Source organism: Microcebus murinus, chromosome 13 (genome assembly GCF_040939455.1).
Source record: "Microcebus murinus isolate Inina chromosome 13, M.murinus_Inina_mat1.0, whole genome shotgun sequence".
Taxonomy (NCBI): domain Eukaryota; kingdom Metazoa; phylum Chordata; class Mammalia; order Primates; family Cheirogaleidae; genus Microcebus; species Microcebus murinus.
The window spans coordinates 1,815,457-1,835,870 of NC_134116.1; the positions used below are offsets into that span (position 1 = coordinate 1,815,457).

General features: G+C 63.0%; 5 pseudogenes; all 5 read right to left on the reverse strand.

The window, feature by feature from the left end:
* Positions 1-3,814: 3,814 nt before the first annotated feature.
* On the reverse strand, positions 3,815-3,933 carry LOC142875171 (uncharacterized; annotated as a pseudogene).
* Positions 3,934-7,790: 3,857 nt separating this feature from the next.
* On the reverse strand, positions 7,791-7,909 carry LOC142875172 (uncharacterized; annotated as a pseudogene).
* A 3,849-nt stretch (positions 7,910-11,758) lies between these two features.
* Positions 11,759-11,877, reverse strand: LOC142875173 (uncharacterized; annotated as a pseudogene).
* Positions 11,878-15,727: 3,850 nt separating this feature from the next.
* LOC142875174 (uncharacterized) lies at positions 15,728-15,846 on the reverse strand (annotated as a pseudogene).
* Positions 15,847-19,697: 3,851 nt separating this feature from the next.
* On the reverse strand, positions 19,698-19,816 carry LOC142875175 (uncharacterized; annotated as a pseudogene).
* Positions 19,817-20,414: the final 598 nt, after the last annotated feature.

A 20,414-nucleotide genomic window follows, 5' to 3' on the forward strand; every position in this document is an offset into this window, starting at 1 on the left:
GCCTCTCTGCGCTTCCCCGCCGCCTCCTCCCGCCCCAGGCCCCGCGCCGGGTCGGGCCTGTTGAGTTCGCCGGCCGCGTCCCGCGGGCTCCGAGGGACGGGGGTGACAGGCGGGGCGGGCAGGGAGCGGCGGGCCGGGGTTGGGGGCTGTCTCTGTATACACACACACTCACACTCACACGCACTCACTCACTCACACTCACACAAGATGCGCCTCCACGGCTGGACCCGCCAAGGTGGAGCCCTTCCAGCCCCCCTCCTCTCCTCGCCTGGCCTCCTTCACCTCCCCGCCCCCCACCCCCAGCGCGCCGGGGCCGCTGACTGCGCACGGGCGGGAGGGGCGGGGCGCTCGCCCTTTGACCCCAGCCAGGGGCGGCCCTCCCCCACAACCCCTTTCAGCTGCGCCCCCCACCCTGTGGCCCGGCGGCCGCCTATTCCCCCGGGCCAGGGCTGGGGCACAGCGCACGGGGGAGGGGAGCCAGTGTATGGGGCGTCTCTCTCTCTCTCTCGGGATGTGTCCCATGGGTGGGGTGGGGTGGCGTGGTTTGTGGGGCGCTGAAGAAATCAGTCCCCTCCATCTCCTCCCTCTGGAAAACACCCAAGCCCTTGGAGAACTGCCCGCACCTCTACCTACCGTGGGGGCCGGGACCCTCCTCTGTGTCCTCCTGTGGCCCAGTCCAAGGGGCCTGGGCCTGGCCGGGGCTGCATTGGACCCCGACCACCCTGGCGTGTGGACTCGCTAAAAATTGGCGATTAGATATTGGATTCCAGCGTCATTGAGGTCATTTCACTAATGAGTGCACCGCAAAGAGTTTCCTAATCCATCTGTGAGGGTGGCAACCGAAAGAGAATTTTAGAGCTGACAGAATAGGCGAGGAAAGGCATAGGAGATTTCCACACCCAGTAAGGAAGCCTTTCCCGAAGTGGAAGAAAGAAAGGAGCAAACAGAGACACCGGTAGCCCGCCCGGATCAGAGTCTGCCCCTGAGAGAAAGTACCCTGACCAGGTTCACCCGTGGGTGGGTCGCGAGCTAGCGGCATTCAGAAGAGCGAGGCCCGCAGTCTGTGCAGAAGACACCTGCACTCGGGTGTGTGTGGCGGCACGATTCACAAGCAGCTCCAGATGTTAAACCAAGGAGAAGCCAGGGAGTTCCCAACGCCCCAGGTGTCCTCAGCCCACGACTGGCTGCTGTGGGAATGCGAAGCCCGGCTCCTTGTCTCAGAGCGGGGCAACCAGGAGGTGTGATGTCCACCCCGGGGTTCCCAGGAGGATCAGACTGAAGCTGGGACTTGGCCTGAAAGTGTCCCCTCGCATGGCCACCCCCTTCCCCTTCCTGCTCCTCTACTCCTGGTGCCCCTCCATCCAGGGGCCAGACCTTAAAGAGTCACCCGCAAGAGAATCCTGGTCCCAAAGGAGCCTTCTGGGGGACCCCTGCTGAGAGAGGTTGTGGGCATGGCCCGCTGGGGCTCTGCCCGACCCAGGGCTGAGAGATGCAACCTCCCAGCTCTGGGTCCCTGCAGGAAGTGTTGGCAAGCACAGGGCCAGTCCTCCAAAGGCCCAGGTGCAGGGAGCCCAGGCCAAGCAGCCTGTGGAAGAAGCCACATGCTGTGCCACCCCGGGGAACACGACTGCAGGCCACGGCCCTTCCCACCTCCTCCTCCTCCTCCTCCTCCTCCTCCTCCTCCTCCTCCCACCCCGCCTCCGCCCCCGCCCCCACATGGCACAGGGCCCAGAGACACCTCAGACACTTGCTACCCAAAGTGCAAAGGGCATCAGTTGCTCCTCCAAACCCCCCCCCCAGCCCAGCAGACCGCGTTGTCCAGCCAGCTCCCGGGCCTCCCTGGGGTGCCCAGCACAAAAGTGCAGACACCCACCGGACCCTCAATCTCAGTTTTCGGATGTTTTTGCCACTCTGAGGACCCGCAGGCCAGCTGGGCCTTCTGGCAGGACAGAGAGCCCCGGAATCCGACGTGGAGAGCTGGGTGTACGTCCCCATGAGGAGGCGGTCCCCACCTCCGCGGCTCTCCCCTTGCGGGGAGCGGCAGCCGCGGGGCCTCAGAGAAGACACCAGGCTGGGCCCCCACGGCACAGCGGGAGCACGTCCCCCGCAGGCCACTTAGCCACGGCGGCCAGCCGGCGGACGGTTGGGTTGCGCGAGACGCTGCGGCCGCCCTGCTACCGGGTTCCTGGGAGGGCGTCCTGGAACCAGCGTCCACACCAAGCCCTTGGAAGGCCCAGGCGACGGAGGAGCCCCGTCAGGCAGGGGCCGAGGACGGTGACGGCCCGGGCGGGGAGGAGCGTGTCAGGCAGGGGCAGAGGACGGTGACAGGTGATAGGCCGGGCGGGAAGGAGTCAGTCAGGCAGGGGCCGTGGAGGAGACGGGCTGGGTAAGGGTTAGGGTTAGTGTCAGGGCACAAGTCACAATCGCAAAGACCTGGAAGCCACCCGAGTGCCCATCGACCCACGAGTGGGTAAATAAAATGTGGCGCGTGGACACCACGGAGTGCTATTCGGCTATGAGGAGCAGCGGTGAGGGGGCACCTCTCGTGGTTCTCCTGGCCAGAGCTGGAACCCGTTCCAGTAAGCCAAGTATCCCAAGAATGGACACACGAGCACCACGTGCTCGCGCTCACCAGCAAATGGGTACGAACCGATGGACACCTAAGTGGACACAGAGGAATCACCTTCTTCGGGTGGGTGTCGGGCGGGTGGGGGGAGGGGATGGGCATACACATCCATTAGGAATGGGGTGGGTACGCACCGACTGGGGGATGGGCGCACTTGAAGCTCTGACCCGAGGGGGGAGGCTGGGAGAGGGCAACGCACCCGTCCTTAACATTGGTGCCCCCACAATATGCTGGAACAACATGAGGGGTAAATGAATAAGAACACGGGGGGGGGGGGAGGGGGGCACGGGCAACACATGTCACCTTAATACTTGGACTCCCATCATCTGCTTGAAAAGAGAGAGAAAAGTAAATGCAATAATAGAGATAAGAGACACTTTTTAAAAATAATGAATCCGGCCGGGCGCTGTGGCTCACGCCTGTAATCCTAGCTCTTGGGAGGCCGAGGCGGGCGGATTGCTCAAGGTCAGGAGTTCAAAACCAGCCTGAGCAAGAGCGAGACCCCGTCTCTACTATAAATAGAAAGAAATTAATTGGCCAACTGATATATATATAAAAAATTAGCGGGGCATGGTGGCGCATGCCTGCAGTCCCAGCTACCCGGGAGGCTGAGGCAGAAGGATCACTCGAGCCCAGGAGTTTGAAGTTGCTGTGAGCTAGGCTGACGCCACGGCACTCACTCTAGCCTGGGCAACAAACCGAGACTCTGTCTCAAAAAAAAAAAAAAAAAAAAAATGAATCCGAAGAGAAAAGTAAAAGGAGGCCTGTGGAGCAGGTCTGGGTGTGACTCCGGATCCCCGAACATCAGGTGCCACCACCAAAGATTCCTACGTGTAGCCCATAGAACCCCAAAAGCAACGGGAGGAGTTCTGGTCACATACTCCCTCAAAATGACATCCTGGCCTTCTTCTGGAACTCCCTCCCCTCTCAGACTCTCAAGGTTTCCTCCAGCGTGTCGGCTCCCACAGAGCAGACCTTTGGTCTGAGACCTGACAGTCCAGAAGCCACGCATGCTGCCGCGTGGCGGCGGTGTCACGGCTCGGGACAAGAGGAGGCCCCACGGTGCGGGCTGGGGCGCCAGGCACCGCGGCCGGCGGGCGCTGAGGGTGGGGGTCACCCCCACCCCGGGCCGCCCCCGCACTCCCAGAAACGCGACAGAACCAGAGGCAAAAAAAAAAAAAAAGAAGAAGCCTACGGCACCCGGTATTCCCGGGCGGTCTCCCATCCAAGTTCTAACCAGGCCCGACCCTGCTTAGCTTCCGAGACCAGACGGGATCGGGCGCGTTCGGGGTGGTGTGGCCGTGGACGGCGGAGGGCGCCCCTGCCCCGCTCAAGAAGCCGAGCCTCTCTGCGCTTCCCCGCCGCCTCCTCCCGCCCCAGGCCCCGCGCCGGGTCGGGCCTGTTGAGTTCGCCGGCCGCGTCCCGCGGGCTCCGAGGGACGGGGGTGACAGGCGGGGCGGGCAGGGAGCGGCGGGCCGGGGTTGGGGGCTGTCTCTGTATACACACACACTCACACTCACACGCACTCACTCACTCACACTCACACAAGATGCGCCTCCACGGCTGGACCCGCCAAGGTGGAGCCCTTCCAGCCCCCCTCCTCTCCTCGCCTGGCCTCCTTCACCTCCCCGCCCCCCACCCCCAGCGCGCCGGGGCCGCTGACTGCGCACGGGCGGGAGGGGCGGGGCGCTCGCCCTTTGACCCCAGCCAGGGGCGGCCCTCCCCCACAACCCCTTTCAGCTGCGCCCCCCACCCTGTGGCCCGGCGGCCGCCTATTCCCCCGGGCCAGGGCTGGGGCACAGCGCACGGGGGAGGGGAGCCAGTGTATGGGGCGTCTCTCTCTCTCTCGGGATGTGTCCCATGGGTGGGGTGGGGTGGCGTGGTTTGTGGGGCGCTGAAGAAATCAGTCCCCTCCATCTCCTCCCTCTGGAAAACACCCAAGCCCTTGGAGAACTGCCCGCACCTCTACCTACCGTGGGGGCCGGGACCCTCCTCTGTGTCCTCCTGTGGCCCAGTCCAAGGGGCCTGGGCCTGGCCGGGGCTGCATTGGACCCCGACCACCCTGGCGTGTGGACTCGCTAAAAATTGGCGATTAGATATTGGATTCCAGCGTCATTGAGGTCATTTCACTAATGAGTGCACCGCAAAGAGTTTCCTAATCCATCTGTGAGGGTGGCAACCGAAAGAGAATTTTAGAGCTGACAGAATAGGCGAGGAAAGGCATAGGAGATTTCCACACCCAGTAAGGAAGCCTTTCCCGAAGTGGAAGAAAGAAAGGAGCAAACAGAGACACCGGTAGCCCGCCCGGATCAGAGTCTGCCCCTGAGAGAAAGTACCCTGACCAGGTTCACCCGTGGGTGGGTCGCGAGCTAGCGGCATTCAGAAGAGCGAGGCCCGCAGTCTGTGCAGAAGACACCTGCACTCGGGTGTGTGTGGCGGCACGATTCACAAGCAGCTCCAGATGTTAAACCAAGGAGAAGCCAGGGAGTTCCCAACGCCCCAGGTGTCCTCAGCCCACGACTGGCTGCTGTGGGAATGCGAAGCCCGGCTCCTTGTCTCAGAGCGGGGCAACCAGGAGGTGTGATGTCCACCCCGGGGTTCCCAGGAGGATCAGACTGAAGCTGGGACTTGGCCTGAAAGTGTCCCCTCGCATGGCCACCCCCTTCCCCTTCCTGCTCCTCTACTCCTGGTGCCCCTCCATCCAGGGGCCAGACCTTAAAGAGTCACCCGCAAGAGAATCCTGGTCCCAAAGGAGCCTTCTGGGGGACCCCTGCTGAGAGAGGTTGTGGGCATGGCCCGCTGGGGCTCTGCCCGACCCAGGGCTGAGAGATGCAACCTCCCAGCTCTGGGTCCCTGCAGGAAGTGTTGGCAAGCACAGGGCCAGTCCTCCAAAGGCCCAGGTGCAGGGAGCCCAGGCCAAGCAGCCCGTGGAAGAAGCCACATGCTGTGCCACCCCGGGGAACACGACTGCAGGCCACGGCCCTTCCCACCTCCTCCTCCTCCTCCTCCTCCTCCTCCTCCTCCTCCTCCTCCTCCTCCCACCCCGCCTCCGCCCCCGCCCCCACATGGCACAGGGCCCAGAGACACCTCAGACACTTGCTACCCAAAGTGCAAAGGGCATCAGTTGCTCCTCCAAACCCCCCCCCCAGCCCAGCAGACCGCGTTGTCCAGCCAGCCCCCGGGCCTCCCTGGGGTGCCCAGCACAAAAGTGCAGACACCCACCGGACCCTCAATCTCAGTTTTCGGATGTTTTTGCCACTCTGAGGACCCGCAGGCCAGCTGGGCCTTCTGGCAGGACAGAGAGCCCCGGAATCCGACGTGGAGAGCTGGGTGTACGTCCCCATGAGGAGGCGGTCCCCACCTCCGCGGCTCTCCCCTTGCGGGGAGCGTCAGCCGCGGGGCCTCAGAGAAGACACCAGGCTGGGCCCCCACGGCACAGCGGGAGCACGTCCCCCGCAGGCCACTTAGCCACGGCGGCCAGCCGGCGGACGGTTGGGTTGCGCGAGACGCTGCGGCCGCCCTGCTACCGGGTTCCTGGGAGGGCGTCCTGGAACCAGCGTCCACACCAAGCCCTTGGAAGGCCCAGGCGACGGAGGAGCCCCGTCAGGCAGGGGCCGAGGACGGTGACGGCCCGGGCGGGGAGGAGCGTGTCAGGCAGGGGCAGAGGACGGTGACAGGTGATAGGCCGGGCGGGAAGGAGTCAGTCAGGCAGGGGCCGTGGAGGAGACGGGCTGGGTAAGGGTTAGGGTTAGTGTCAGGGCACAAGTCACAATCGCAAAGACCTGGAAGCCACCCGAGTGCCCATCGACCCACGAGTGGGTAAATAAAATGTGGCGCGTGGACACCACGGAGTGCTATTCGGCTATGAGGAGCAGCGGTGAGGGGGCACCTCTCGTGGTTCTCCTGGCCAGAGCTGGAACCCGTTCCAGTAAGCCAAGTATCCCAAGAATGGACACACGAGCACCACGTGCTCGCGCTCACCAGCAAATGGGTACGAACCGATGGACACCTAAGTGGACACAGAGGAATCACCTTCTTCGGGTGGGTGTCGGGCGGGTGGGGGGAGGGGATGGGCATACACATCCATTAGGAATGGGGTGGGTACGCACCGACTGGGGGATGGGCGCACTTGAAGCTCTGACCCGAGGGGGGAGGCTGGGAGAGGGCAACGCACCCGTCCTTAACATTGGTGCCCCCACAATATGCTGGAACAACATGAGGGGTAAATGAATAAGAACACGGGGGGGGGGGGAGGGGGGCACGGGCAACACATGTCACCTTAATACTTGGACTCCCATCATCTGCTTGAAAAGAGAGAGAAAAGTAAATGCAATAATAGAGATAAGAGACACTTTTTAAAAATAATGAATCCGGCCGGGCGCTGTGGCTCACGCCTGTAATCCTAGCTCTTGGGAGGCCGAGGCGGGCGGATTGCTCAAGGTCAGGAGTTCAAAACCAGCCTGAGCAAGAGCGAGACCCCGTCTCTACTATAAATAGAAAGAAATTAATTGGCCAACTGATATATATATAAAAAATTAGCGGGGCATGGTGGCGCATGCCTGCAGTCCCAGCTACCCGGGAGGCTGAGGCAGAAGGATCACTCGAGCCCAGGAGTTTGAAGTTGCTGTGAGCTAGGCTGACGCCACGGCACTCACTCTAGCCTGGGCAACAAACCGAGACTCTGTCTCAAAAAAAAAAAAAAAAAAAAAAATGAATCCGAAGAGAAAAGTAAAAGGAGGCCTGTGGAGCAGGTCTGGGTGTGACTCCGGATCCCCGAACATCAGGTGCCACCACCAAAGATTCCTACGTGTAGCCCATAGAACCCCAAAAGCAACGGGAGGAGTTCTGGTCACATACTCCCTCAAAATGACATCCTGGCCTTCTTCTGGAACTCCCTCCCCTCTCAGACTCTCAAGGTTTCCTCCAGCGTGTCGGCTCCCACAGAGCAGACCTTTGGTCTGAGACCTGACAGTCCAGAAGCCACGCATGCTGCCGCGTGGCGGCGGTGTCACGGCTCGGGACAAGAGGAGGCCCCACGGTGCGGGCTGGGGCGCCAGGCACCGCGGCCGGCGGGCGCTGAGGGTGGGGGTCACCCCCACCCCGGGCCGCCCCCGCACTCCCAGAAACGCGACAGAACCAGAGGCAAAAAAAAAAAAAAAGAAGAAGCCTACGGCACCCGGTATTCCCGGGCGGTCTCCCATCCAAGTTCTAACCAGGCCCGACCCTGCTTAGCTTCCGAGACCAGACGGGATCGGGCGCGTTCGGGGTGGTGTGGCCGTGGACGGCGGAGGGCGCCCCTGCCCCGCTCAAGAAGCCGAGCCTCTCTGCGCTTCCCCGCCGCCTCCTCCCGCCCCAGGCCCCGCGCCGGGTCGGGCCTGTTGAGTTCGCCGGCCGCGTCCCGCGGGCTCCGAGGGACGGGGGTGACAGGCGGGGCGGGCAGGGAGCGGCGGGCCGGGGTTGGGGGCTGTCTCTGTATACACACACACTCACACTCACACGCACTCACTCACTCACACTCACACAAGATGCGCCTCCACGGCTGGACCCGCCAAGGTGGAGCCCTTCCAGCCCCCCTCCTCTCCTCGCCTGGCCTCCTTCACCTCCCCGCCCCCCACCCCCAGCGCGCCGGGGCCGCTGACTGCGCACGGGCGGGAGGGGCGGGGCGCTCGCCCTTTGACCCCAGCCAGGGGCGGCCCTCCCCCACAACCCCTTTCAGCTGCGCCCCCCACCCTGTGGCCCGGCGGCCGCCTATTCCCCCGGGCCAGGGCTGGGGCACAGCGCACGGGGGAGGGGAGCCAGTGTATGGGGCGTCTCTCTCTCTCTCTCGGGATGTGTCCCATGGGTGGGGTGGGGTGGCGTGGTTTGTGGGGCGCTGAAGAAATCAGTCCCCTCCATCTCCTCCCTCTGGAAAACACCCAAGCCCTTGGAGAACTGCCCGCACCTCTACCTACCGTGGGGGCCGGGACCCTCCTCTGTGTCCTCCTGTGGCCCAGTCCAAGGGGCCTGGGCCTGGCCGGGGCTGCATTGGACCCCGACCACCCTGGCGTGTGGACTCGCTAAAAATTGGCGATTAGATATTGGATTCCAGCGTCATTGAGGTCATTTCACTAATGAGTGCACCGCAAAGAGTTTCCTAATCCATCTGTGAGGGTGGCAACCGAAAGAGAATTTTAGAGCTGACAGAATAGGCGAGGAAAGGCATAGGAGATTTCCACACCCAGTAAGGAAGCCTTTCCCGAAGTGGAAGAAAGAAAGGAGCAAACAGAGACACCGGTAGCCCGCCCGGATCAGAGTCTGCCCCTGAGAGAAAGTACCCTGACCAGGTTCACCCGTGGGTGGGTCGCGAGCTAGCGGCATTCAGAAGAGCGAGGCCCGCAGTCTGTGCAGAAGACACCTGCACTCGGGTGTGTGTGGCGGCACGATTCACAAGCAGCTCCAGATGTTAAACCAAGGAGAAGCCAGGGAGTTCCCAACGCCCCAGGTGTCCTCAGCCCACGACTGGCTGCTGTGGGAATGCGAAGCCCGGCTCCTTGTCTCAGAGCGGGGCAACCAGGAGGTGTGATGTCCACCCCGGGGTTCCCAGGAGGATCAGACTGAAGCTGGGACTTGGCCTGAAAGTGTCCCCTCGCATGGCCACCCCCTTCCCCTTCCTGCTCCTCTACTCCTGGTGCCCCTCCATCCAGGGGCCAGACCTTAAAGAGTCACCCGCAAGAGAATCCTGGTCCCAAAGGAGCCTTCTGGGGGACCCCTGCTGAGAGAGGTTGTGGGCATGGCCCGCTGGGGCTCTGCCCGACCCAGGGCTGAGAGATGCAACCTCCCAGCTCTGGGTCCCTGCAGGAAGTGTTGGCAAGCACAGGGCCAGTCCTCCAAAGGCCCAGGTGCAGGGAGCCCAGGCCAAGCAGCCTGTGGAAGAAGCCACATGCTGTGCCACCCCGGGGAACACGACTGCAGGCCACGGCCCTTCCCACCTCCTCCTCCTCCTCCTCCTCCTCCTCCTCCTCCTCCTCCCACCCCGCCTCCGCCCCCGCCCCCACATGGCACAGGGCCCAGAGACACCTCAGACACTTGCTACCCAAAGTGCAAAGGGCATCAGTTGCTCCTCCAAACCCCCCCCCCAGCCCAGCAGACCGCGTTGTCCAGCCAGCTCCCGGGCCTCCCTGGGGTGCCCAGCACAAAAGTGCAGACACCCACCGGACCCTCAATCTCAGTTTTCGGATGTTTTTGCCACTCTGAGGACCCGCAGGCCAGCTGGGCCTTCTGGCAGGACAGAGAGCCCCGGAATCCGACGTGGAGAGCTGGGTGTACGTCCCCATGAGGAGGCGGTCCCCACCTCCGCGGCTCTCCCCTTGCGGGGAGCGGCAGCCGCGGGGCCTCAGAGAAGACACCAGGCTGGGCCCCCACGGCACAGCGGGAGCACGTCCCCCGCAGGCCACTTAGCCACGGCGGCCAGCCGGCGGACGGTTGGGTTGCGCGAGACGCTGCGGCCGCCCTGCTACCGGGTTCCTGGGAGGGCGTCCTGGAACCAGCGTCCACACCAAGCCCTTGGAAGGCCCAGGCGACGGAGGAGCCCCGTCAGGCAGGGGCCGAGGACGGTGACGGCCCGGGCGGGGAGGAGCGTGTCAGGCAGGGGCAGAGGACGGTGACAGGTGATAGGCCGGGCGGGAAGGAGTCAGTCAGGCAGGGGCCGTGGAGGAGACGGGCTGGGTAAGGGTTAGGGTTAGTGTCAGGGCACAAGTCACAATCGCAAAGACCTGGAAGCCACCCGAGTGCCCATCGACCCACGAGTGGGTAAATAAAATGTGGCGCGTGGACACCACGGAGTGCTATTCGGCTATGAGGAGCAGCGGTGAGGGGGCACCTCTCGTGGTTCTCCTGGCCAGAGCTGGAACCCGTTCCAGTAAGCCAAGTATCCCAAGAATGGACACACGAGCACCACGTGCTCGCGCTCACCAGCAAATGGGTACGAACCGATGGACACCTAAGTGGACACAGAGGAATCACCTTCTTCGGGTGGGTGTCGGGCGGGTGGGGGGAGGGGATGGGCATACACATCCATTAGGAATGGGGTGGGTACGCACCGACTGGGGGATGGGCGCACTTGAAGCTCTGACCCGAGGGGGGAGGCTGGGAGAGGGCAACGCACCCGTCCTTAACATTGGTGCCCCCACAATATGCTGGAACAACATGAGGGGTAAATGAATAAGAACACGGGGGGGGGGGGAGGGGGGCACGGGCAACACATGTCACCTTAATACTTGGACTCCCATCATCTGCTTGAAAAGAGAGAGAAAAGTAAATGCAATAATAGAGATAAGAGACACTTTTTAAAAATAATGAATCCGGCCGGGCGCTGTGGCTCACGCCTGTAATCCTAGCTCTTGGGAGGCCGAGGCGGGCGGATTGCTCAAGGTCAGGAGTTCAAAACCAGCCTGAGCAAGAGCGAGACCCCGTCTCTACTATAAATAGAAAGAAATTAATTGGCCAACTGATATATATATAAAAAATTAGCGGGGCATGGTGGCGCATGCCTGCAGTCCCAGCTACCCGGGAGGCTGAGGCAGAAGGATCACTCGAGCCCAGGAGTTTGAAGTTGCTGTGAGCTAGGCTGACGCCACGGCACTCACTCTAGCCTGGGCAACAAACCGAGACTCTGTCTCAAAAAAAAAAAAAAAAAAAAAATGAATCCGAAGAGAAAAGTAAAAGGAGGCCTGTGGAGCAGGTCTGGGTGTGACTCCGGATCCCCGAACATCAGGTGCCACCACCAAAGATTCCTACGTGTAGCCCATAGAACCCCAAAAGCAACGGGAGGAGTTCTGGTCACATACTCCCTCAAAATGACATCCTGGCCTTCTTCTGGAACTCCCTCCCCTCTCAGACTCTCAAGGTTTCCTCCAGCGTGTCGGCTCCCACAGAGCAGACCTTTGGTCTGAGACCTGACAGTCCAGAAGCCACGCATGCTGCCGCGTGGCGGCGGTGTCACGGCTCGGGACAAGAGGAGGCCCCACGGTGCGGGCTGGGGCGCCAGGCACCGCGGCCGGCGGGCGCTGAGGGTGGGGGTCACCCCCACCCCGGGCCGCCCCCGCACTCCCAGAAACGCGACAGAACCAGAGGCAAAAAAAAAAAAAAAGAAGAAGCCTACGGCACCCGGTATTCCCGGGCGGTCTCCCATCCAAGTTCTAACCAGGCCCGACCCTGCTTAGCTTCCGAGACCAGACGGGATCGGGCGCGTTCGGGGTGGTGTGGCCGTGGACGGCGGAGGGCGCCCCTGCCCCGCTCAAGAAGCCGAGCCTCTCTGCGCTTCCCCGCCGCCTCCTCCCGCCCCAGGCCCCGCGCCGGGTCGGGCCTGTTGAGTTCGCCGGCCGGGTCCCGCGGGCTCCGAGGGACGGGGGTGACAGGCGGGGCGGGCAGGGAGCGGCGGGCCGGGGTTGGGGGCTGTCTCTGTATACACACACACTCACACTCACACGCACTCACTCACTCACACTCACACAAGATGCGCCTCCACGGCTGGACCCGCCAAGGTGGAGCCCTTCCAGCCCCCCTCCTCTCCTCGCCTGGCCTCCTTCACCTCCCCGCCCCCCACCCCCAGCGCGCCGGGGCCGCTGACTGCGCACGGGCGGGAGGGGCGGGGCGCTCGCCCTTTGACCCCAGCCAGGGGCGGCCCTCCCCCACAACCCCTTTCAGCTGCGCCCCCCACCCTGTGGCCCGGCGGCCGCCTATTCCCCCGGGCCAGGGCTGGGGCACAGCGCACGGGGGAGGGGAGCCAGTGTATGGGGCGTCTCTCTCTCTCTCGGGATGTGTCCCATGGGTGGGGTGGGGTGGCGTGGTTTGTGGGGCGCTGAAGAAATCAGTCCCCTCCATCTCCTCCCTCTGGAAAACACCCAAGCCCTTGGAGAACTGCCCGCACCTCTACCTACCGTGGGGGCCGGGACCCTCCTCTGTGTCCTCCTGTGGCCCAGTCCAAGGGGCCTGGGCCTGGCCGGGGCTGCATTGGACCCCGACCACCCTGGCGTGTGGACTCGCTAAAAATTGGCGATTAGATATTGGATTCCAGCGTCATTGAGGTCATTTCACTAATGAGTGCACCGCAAAGAGTTTCCTAATCCATCTGTGAGGGTGGCAACCGAAAGAGAATTTTAGAGCTGACAGAATAGGCGAGGAAAGGCATAGGAGATTTCCACACCCAGTAAGGAAGCCTTTCCCGAAGTGGAAGAAAGAAAGGAGCAAACAGAGACACCGGTAGCCCGCCCGGATCAGAGTCTGCCCCTGAGAGAAAGTACCCTGACCAGGTTCACCCGTGGGTGGGTCGCGAGCTAGCGGCATTCAGAAGAGCGAGGCCCGCAGTCTGTGCAGAAGACACCTGCACTCGGGTGTGTGTGGCGGCACGATTCACAAGCAGCTCCAGATGTTAAACCAAGGAGAAGCCAGGGAGTTCCCAACGCCCCAGGTGTCCTCAGCCCACGACTGGCTGCTGTGGGAATGCGAAGCCCGGCTCCTTGTCTCAGAGCGGGGCAACCAGGAGGTGTGATGTCCACCCCGGGGTTCCCAGGAGGATCAGACTGAAGCTGGGACTTGGCCTGAAAGTGTCCCCTCGCATGGCCACCCCCTTCCCCTTCCTGCTCCTCTACTCCTGGTGCCCCTCCATCCAGGGGCCAGACCTTAAAGAGTCACCCGCAAGAGAATCCTGGTCCCAAAGGAGCCTTCTGGGGGACCCCTGCTGAGAGAGGTTGTGGGCATGGCCCGCTGGGGCTCTGCCCGACCCAGGGCTGAGAGATGCAACCTCCCAGCTCTGGGTCCCTGCAGGAAGTGTTGGCAAGCACAGGGCCAGTCCTCCAAAGGCCCAGGTGCAGGGAGCCCAGGCCAAGCATCCCGTGGAAGAAGCCACATGCTGTGCCACCCCGGGGAACACGACTGCAGGCCACGGCCCTTCCCACCTCCTCCTCCTCCTCCTCCTCCTCCTCCTCCTCCTCCTCCTCCCACCCCGCCTCCGCCCCCGCCCCCACATGGCACAGGGCCCAGAGACACCTCAGACACTTGCTACCCAAAGTGCAAAGGGCATCAGTTGCTCCTCCAAACCCCCCCCCCAGCCCAGCAGACCGCGTTGTCCAGCCAGCCCCCGGGCCTCCCTGGGGTGCCCAGCACAAAAGTGCAGACACCCACCGGACCCTCAATCTCAGTTTTCGGATGTTTTTGCCACTCTGAGGACCCGCAGGCCAGCTGGGCCTTCTGGCAGGACAGAGAGCCCCGGAATCCGACGTGGAGAGCTGGGTGTACGTCCCCATGAGGAGGCGGTCCCCACCTCCGCGGCTCTCCCCTTGCGGGGAGCGTCAGCCGCGGGGCCTCAGAGAAGACACCAGGCTGGGCCCCCACGGCACAGCGGGAGCACGTCCCCCGCAGGCCACTTAGCCACGGCGGCCAGCCGGCGGACGGTTGGGTTGCGCGAGACGCTGCGGCCGCCCTGCTACCGGGTTCCTGGGAGGGCGTCCTGGAACCAGCGTCCACACCAAGCCCTTGGAAGGCCCAGGCGACGGAGGAGCCCCGTCAGGCAGGGGCCGAGGACGGTGACGGCCCGGGCGGGGAGGAGCGTGTCAGGCAGGGGCAGAGGACGGTGACAGGTGATAGGCCGGGCGGGAAGGAGTCAGTCAGGCAGGGGCCGTGGAGGAGACGGGCTGGGTAAGGGTTAGGGTTAGTGTCAGGGCACAAGTCACAATCGCAAAGACCTGGAAGCCACCCGAGTGCCCATCGACCCACGAGTGGGTAAATAAAATGTGGCGCGTGGACACCACGGAGTGCTATTCGGCTATGAGGAGCAGCGGTGAGGGGGCACCTCTCGTGGTTCTCCTGGCCAGAGCTGGAACCCGTTCCAGTAAGCCAAGTATCCCAAGAATGGACACACGAGCACCACGTGCTCGCGCTCACCAGCAAATGGGTACGAACCGATGGACACCTAAGTGGACACAGAGGAATCACCTTCTTCGGGTGGGTGTCGGGCGGGTGGGGGGAGGGGATGGGCATACACATCCATTAGGAATGGGGTGGGTACGCACCGACTGGGGGATGGGCGCACTTGAAGCTCTGACCCGAGGGGGGAGGCTGGGAGAGGGCAACGCACCCGTCCTTAACATTGGTGCCCCCACAATATGCTGGAACAACATGAGGGGTAAATGAATAAGAACACGGGGGGGGGGGGAGGGGGGCACGGGCAACACATGTCACCTTAATACTTGGACTCCCATCATCTGCTTGAAAAGAGAGAGAAAAGTAAATGCAATAATAGAGATAAGAGACACTTTTTAAAAATAATGAATCCGGCCGGGCGCTGTGGCTCACGCCTGTAATCCTAGCTCTTGGGAGGCCGAGGCGGGCGGATTGCTCAAGGTCAGGAGTTCAAAACCAGCCTGAGCAAGAGCGAGACCCCGTCTCTACTATAAATAGAAAGAAATTAATTGGCCAACTGATATATATATAAAAAATTAGCGGGGCATGGTGGCGCATGCCTGCAGTCCCAGCTACCCGGGAGGCTGAGGCAGAAGGATCACTCGAGCCCAGGAGTTTGAAGTTGCTGTGAGCTAGGCTGACGCCACGGCACTCACTCTAGCCTGGGCAACAAACCGAGACTCTGTCTCAAAAAAAAAAAAAAAAAAAAAATGAATCCGAAGAGAAAAGTAAAAGGAGGCCTGTGGAGCAGGTCTGGGTGTGACTCCGGATCCCCGAACATCAGGTGCCACCACCAAAGATTCCTACGTGTAGCCCATAGAACCCCAAAAGCAACGGGAGGAGTTCTGGTCACATACTCCCTCAAAATGACATCCTGGCCTTCTTCTGGAACTCCCTCCCCTCTCAGACTCTCAAGGTTTCCTCCAGCGTGTCGGCTCCCACAGAGCAGACCTTTGGTCTGAGACCTGACAGTCCAGAAGCCACGCATGCTGCCGCGTGGCGGCGGTGTCACGGCTCGGGACAAGAGGAGGCCCCACGGTGCGGGCTGGGGCGCCAGGCACCGCGGCCGGCGGGCGCTGAGGGTGGGGGTCACCCCCACCCCGGGCCGCCCCCGCACTCCCAGAAACGCGACAGAACCAGAGGCAAAAAAAAAAAAAAAGAAGAAGCCTACGGCACCCGGTATTCCCGGGCGGTCTCCCATCCAAGTTCTAACCAGGCCCGACCCTGCTTAGCTTCCGAGACCAGACGGGATCGGGCGCGTTCGGGGTGGTGTGGCCGTGGACGGCGGAGGGCGCCCCTGCCCCGCTCAAGAAGCCGAGCCTCTCTGCGCTTCCCCGCCGCCTCCTCCCGCCCCAGGCCCCGCGCCGGGTCGGGCCTGTTGAGTTCGCCGGCCGGGTCCCGCGGGCTCCGAGGGACGGGGGTGACAGGCGGGGCGGGCAGGGAGCGGCGGGCCGGGGTTGGGGGCTGTCTCTGTATACACACACACTCACACTCACACGCACTCACTCACTCACACTCACACAAGATGCGCCTCCACGGCTGGACCCGCCAAGGTGGAGCCCTTCCAGCCCCCCTCCTCTCCTCGCCTGGCCTCCTTCACCTCCCCGCCCCCCACCCCCAGCGCGCCGGGGCCGCTGACTGCGCACGGGCGGGAGGGGCGGGGCGCTCGCCCTTTGACCCCAGCCAGGGGCGGCCCTCCCCCACAACCCCTTTCAGCTGCGCCCCCCACCCTGTGGCCCGGCGGCCGCCTATTCCCCCGGGCCAGGGCTGGGGCACAGCGCACGGGGGAGGGGAGCCAGTGTATGGGGCGTCTCTCTCTCTCTCGGGATGTGTCCCATGGGTGGGGTGGGGTGGCGTGGTTTGTGGGGCGCTGAAGAAATCAGTCCCCTCCATCTCCTCCCTCTGGAAAACACCCAAGCCCTTGGAGAACTGCCCGCACCTCTACCTACCGTGGGGGCCGGGACCCTCCTCTGTGTCCTCCTGTGGCCCAGTCCAAGGGGCCTGGGCCTGGCCGGGGCTGCATTGGACCCCGACCACCCTGGCGTGTGGACTCGCTAAAAATTGGCGATTAGATATTGGATTCCAGCGTCATTGAGGTCATTTCACTAATGAGTGCACCGCAAAGAGTTTCCTAATCCATCTGTGAGGGTGGCAACCGAAAGAGAATTTTAGAGCTGACAGAATAGGCGAGGAAAGGCATAGGAGATTTCCACACCCAGTAAGGAAGCCTTTCCCGAAGTGGAAGAAAGAAAGGAGCAAACAGAGACACCGGTAGCCCGCCCGGATCAGAGTCTGCCCCTGAGAGAAAGTACCCTGACCAGGTTCACCCGTGGGTGGGTCGCGAGCTAGCGGCATTCAGAAGAGCGAGGCCCGCAGTCTGTGCAGAAGACACCTGCACTCGGGTGTGTGTGGCGGCACGATTCACAAGCAGCTCCAGATGTTAAACCAAGGAGAAGCCAGGGAGTTCCCAACGCCCCAGGTGTCCTCAGCCCACGACTGGCTGCTGTGGGAATGCGAAGCCCGGCTCCTTGTCTCAGAGCGGGGCAACCAGGAGGTGTGATGTCCACCCCGGGGTTCCCAGGAGGATCAGACTGAAGCTGGGACTTGGCCTGAAAGTGTCCCCTCGCATGGCCACCCCCTTCCCCTTCCTGCTCCTCTACTCCTGGTGCCCCTCCATCCAGGGGCCAGACCTTAAAGAGTCACCCGCAAGAGAATCCTGGTCCCAAAGGAGCCTTCTGGGGGACCCCTGCTGAGAGAGGTTGTGGGCATGGCCCGCTGGGGCTCTGCCCGACCCAGGGCTGAGAGATGCAACCTCCCAGCTCTGGGTCCCTGCAGGAAGTGTTGGCAAGCACAGGGCCAGTCCTCCAAAGGCCCAGGTGCAGGGAGCCCAGGCCAAGCATCCCGTGGAAGAAGCCACATGCTGTGCCACCCCGGGGAACACGACTGCAGGCCACGGCCCTTCCCACCTCCTCCTCCTCCTCCTCCTCCTCCTCCTCCTCCTCCTCCTCCTCCCACCCCGCCTCCGCCCCCGCCCCCACATGGCACAGGGCCCAGAGACACCTCAGACACTTGCTACCCAAAGTGCAAAGGGCATCAGTTGCTCCTCCAAACCCCCCCCCCCAGCCCAGCAGACCGCGTTGTCCAGCCAGCCCCCGGGCCTCCCTGGGGTGCCCAGCACAAAAGTGCAGACACCCACCGGACCCTCAATCTCAGTTTTCGGATGTTTTTGCCACTCTGAGGACCCGCAGGCCAGCTGGGCCTTCTGGCAGGACAGAGAGCCCCGGAATCCGACGTGGAGAGCTGGGTGTACGTCCCCATGAGGAGGCGGTCCCCACCTCCGCGGCTCTCCCCTTGCGGGGAGCGGCAGCCGCGGGGCCTCAGAGAAGACACCAGGCTGGGCCCCCACGGCACAGCGGGAGCACGTCCCCCGCAGGCCACTTAGCCACGGCGGCCAGCCGGCGGACGGTTGGGTTGCGCGAGACGCTGCGGCCGCCCTGCTACCGGGTTCCTGGGAGGGCGTCCTGGAACCAGCGTCCACACCAAGCCCTTGGAAGGCCCAGGCGACGGAGGAGCCCCGTCAGGCAGGGGCCGAGGACGGTGACGGCCCGGGCGGGGAGGAGCGTGTCAGGCAGGGGCAGAGGACGGTGACAGGTGATAGGCCGGGCGGGAAGGAGTCAGTCAGGCAGGGGCCGTGGAGGAGACGGGCTGGGTAAGGGTTAGGGTTAGTGTCAGGGCACAAGTCACAATCGCAAAGACCTGGAAGCCACCCGAGTGCCCATCGACCCACGAGTGGGTAAATAAAATGTGGCGCGTGGACACCACGGAGTGCTATTCGGCTATGAGGAGCAGCGGTGAGGGGGCACCTCTCGTGGTTCTCCTGGCCAGAGCTGGAACCCGTTCCAGTAAGCCAAGTATCCCAAGAATGGACACACGAGCACCACGTGCTCGCGCTCACCAGCAAATGGGTACGAACCGATGGACACCTAAGTGGACACAGAGGAATCACCTTCTTCGGGTGGGTGTCGGGCGGGTGGGGGGAGGGGATGGGCATACACATCCATTAGGAATGGGGTGGGTACGCACCGACTGGGGGATGGGCGCACTTGAAGCTCTGACCCGAGGGGGGAGGCTGGGAGAGGGCAACGCACCCGTCCTTAACATTGGTGCCCCCACAATATGCTGGAACAACATGAGGGGTAAATGAATAAGAACACGGGGGGGGGAGGGGGGCACGGGCAACACATGTCACCTTAATACTTGGACTCCCATCATCTGCTTGAAAAGAGAGAGAAAAGTAAATGCAATAATAGAGATAAGAGACACTTTTTAAAAATAATGAATCCGGCCGGGCGCTGTGGCTCACGCCTGTAATCCTAGCTCTTGGGAGGCCGAGGCGGGCGGATTGCTCAAGGTCAGGAGTTCAAAACCAGCCTGAGCAAGAGCGAGACCCCGTCTCTACTATAAATAGAAAGAAATTAATTGGCCAACTGATATATATATAAAAAATTAGCGGGGCATGGTGGCGCATGCCTGCAGTCCCAGCTACCCGGGAGGCTGAGGCAGAAGGATCACTCGAGCCCAGGAGTTTGAAGTTGCTGTGAGCTAGGCTGACGCCACGGCACTCACTCTAGCCTGGGCAACAAACCGAGACTCTGTCTCAAAAAAAAAAAAAAAAAAAAAATGAATCCGAAGAGAAAAGTAAAAGGAGGCCTGTGGAGCAGGTCTGGGTGTGACTCCGGATCCCCGAACATCAGGTGCCACCACCAAAGATTCCTACGTGTAGCCCATAGAACCCCAAAAGCAACGGGAGGAGTTCTGGTCACATACTCCCTCAAAATGACATCCTGGCCTTCTTCTGGAACTCCCTCCCCTCTCAGACTCTCAAGGTTTCCTCCAGCGTGTCGGCTCCCACAGAGCAGACCTTTGGTCTGAGACCTGACAGTCCAGAAGCCACGCATGCTGCCGCGTGGCGGCGGTGTCACGGCTCGGGACAAGAGGAGGCCCCACGGTGCGGGCTGGGGCGCCAGGCACCGCGGCCGGCGGGCGCTGAGGGTGGGGGTCACCCCCACCCCGGGCCGCCCCCGCACTCCCAGAAACGCGACAGAACCAGAGGCAAAAAAAAAAAAAAAGAAGAAGCCTACGGCACCCGGTATTCCCGGGCGGTCTCCCATCCAAGTTCTAACCAGGCCCGACCCTGCTTAGCTTCCGAGACCAGACGGGATCGGGCGCGTTCGGGGTGGTGTGGCCGTGGACGGCGGAGGGCGCCCCTGCCCCGCTCAAGAAGCCGAGCCTCTCTGCGCTTCCCCGCCGCCTCCTCCCGCCCCAGGCCCCGCGCCGGGTCGGGCCTGTTGAGTTCGCCGGCCGGGTCCCGCGGGCTCCGAGGGACGGGGGTGACAGGCGGGGCGGGCAGGGAGCGGCGGGCCGGGGTTGGGGGCTGTCTCTGTATACACACACACTCACACTCACACGCACTCACTCACTCACACTCACACAAGATGCGCCTCCACGGCTGGACCCGCCAAGGTGGAGCCCTTCCAGCCCCCCTCCTCTCCTCGCCTGGCCTCCTTCACCTCCCCGCCCCCCACCCCCAGCGCGCCGGGGCCGCTGACTGCGCACGGGCGGGAGGGGCGGGGCGCTCGCCCTTTGACCCCAGCCAGGGGCGGCCCTCCCCCACAACCCCTTTCAGCTGCGCCCCCCACCCTGTGGCCCGGCGGCCGCCTATTCCCCCGGGCCAGGGCTGGGGCACAGCGCACGGGGGAGGGGAGCCAGTGTATGGGGCGTCTCTCTCTCTCTCGGGATGTGTCCCATGGGTGGGGTGGGGTGGCGTGGTTTGTGGGGCGCTGAAGAAATC